The following is a 2,278-nucleotide window of genomic DNA, read 5'->3' as shown; positions in this document are numbered from 1 at the left end:
AAACACTATCTATTTATTGGTTGACTCCTGCCCTCTTATGAATTCATTTATACAGTTCAGTTTGGCTTTCCAGAGGGGATTAGATCTTAAAATAATATTCAATTACATATTTCATACTCTGCATGAAAGCTGTCTTTAATGACAAAAATTGGGGAAATGTTGGTTTAAAAATTGATATTCGTACAAGTGACGAACCCATCTATATACCACTCAAATCTAGTCAATTTAATGTCAACCTTAGAAAGAATACTACACTTGTCAAGCCATTATATGGAGTCTTAAAAACCACCTGTCAAAGACGATGAATTTACAAAATACACAATCAACTTCAAAATAACAGTTTAACACACTAGCCTATATTATACTAATTTTTGTTTCAGATGAGGTCAAATGTATCTTGCTTTTTTTCTCTCTACTCTTAATCTGGTCTCCAAACACATGCCATGTCCAGAGCATCATACACGCTTAAAATAAACCATAAGCTGCATTATGTAACTGAATGAGCTGAACTTTGGGGGATATAATGCGATGTGATGGGCCATCAAAGGTGTGTTTATTAACGTAGTCCCAGAGAGTGGTAGAGTGCGTGATGATGTGGGGGGGATTTTTGCATACATCACTATTAATATTGCTTATACTTGGGGTAGGGATTTAAACAAACCCCTAACCCCAAGTATTAAACTTTGTAGTAAAATGTTTTAATCCTAAGTATTAAACTTTTTTCACTTTTCACCACTCTGAACATGCTGGCAAGCACCTAACAATGCACTAACACTCCGATTACATTAGTATAGATATGTAAATTGTGTTGTGTAAATATGTTGTTTATTGTAATTGGTATAGGTCTCATCACTGTCATGACGTCACTGTTGCCCGGAACTGCACAAGACTTTCACCTACTGTTGCACTTGTTTACATGGTAGTGTGACAAAGTGATTTGATTTGATAGTAACAGTATTGCAATACCCTGGTCTTGTGGCTAATGGTGGGTTGATGTCGAAATATTTAATATTCAGAGATCGATGCATTTTTATATACATATTTACACTCACCGACAATTTATTAGGCCAAACTTGTGGCAACTGTGCAATGCATAACATCATGCAGATGTCTCAGAATGCACAACACATCGAACCTTGAGGCGACTGGGCTACAACAGCAGAAGGCCACATCGGGTTCCACTTATGTCAGCCAAGGCACAGGCTCACCAAAATTGGACAGTTAAAGACTGGAAAACCAGCCTGATCTGATTAATCTCTGTTTCTGCTGAGGTACACAGATGATAGGCCCACTGCAGCCTCCGGTGTCTGTAGGTGTACAGGTGTTCCTAATAAAGTGCTTGGTGAGTGTACATACTCTAACTGTGTGCGATTTCAGACACAGCTATAGTGTTAAATAATCAATAATGAAAACAAGCAAGTTTGCCCCCCCCCCCCATATTTATACCATGATCACTGGAAACATGTTAATGCTTCACGTTGCAACCCAAGCCAAATCTATGCACTTGAAGTGTTTATAGTTTGATATTTCATCAAAGGATGGCCCCATACGCGTCCACAGAGGTCTGTACTAAGCCACGAATATCCATTGACCCTCGAGATGCCTCTGTTTATACATGTCTTTTCAACGGTTATAAAGCTTGTTGGTTGGAGTCATGTCCAATTAGACCGCTGCTGTATATGTGACTTAATGGAGAGTTGGCCCATGGAGACTGTGTCTCACGGAGACTTCCTCTGTTTGTGTGAAGCAAATCAGGTCTTTGCCACCTACTGTGAGATCAATCCAACCCACATCAGACATTTAGCATTAACAAGGCCCCTGCCACCTTCATTTCTCTCTCACACACACCTCACGTTCTGCTTCTCTCAGTCCAAAACTGATTAGCCCCTCTCTCCCAGGGGATTGGAGTTTATTTAGTCTGCTGAAAGGCTTGTATGCGACTGGGATATGTGTTTTTAAAAAACCTTTTCTGACCCTAAGTATTAACTTTTGGCTCATAACATGTCATAGACTGATAGAGCTAGGGACATGAATGATCCCTCAAATTGTGGGGCTTGTTGAGGAGTCGTGTGCCATTACTTTTCTAAGTGATTGTAGTTACAGTGTTTGCTTTGCAAATGATAAAATGGGAGAAAAATAATCCCATAGACACATTGAAGAACCCAAGCAAAATCTAGTGACCACAATATCATAGAGACTTGACGTGGGCTCTTTTGCCAATAAACATTGTCCTACTGTATGTAGCAATGCCCTGCAAACCAGTGCTCTAAATAGGAGA

Source organism: Xyrauchen texanus, chromosome 33 (assembly GCF_025860055.1).
Source record: "Xyrauchen texanus isolate HMW12.3.18 chromosome 33, RBS_HiC_50CHRs, whole genome shotgun sequence".
NCBI classification, from domain to species: domain Eukaryota; kingdom Metazoa; phylum Chordata; class Actinopteri; order Cypriniformes; family Catostomidae; genus Xyrauchen; species Xyrauchen texanus.
The sequence above is the reverse complement of the archived record's forward strand: the minus strand, read 5'-3'. Positions refer to the sequence as shown.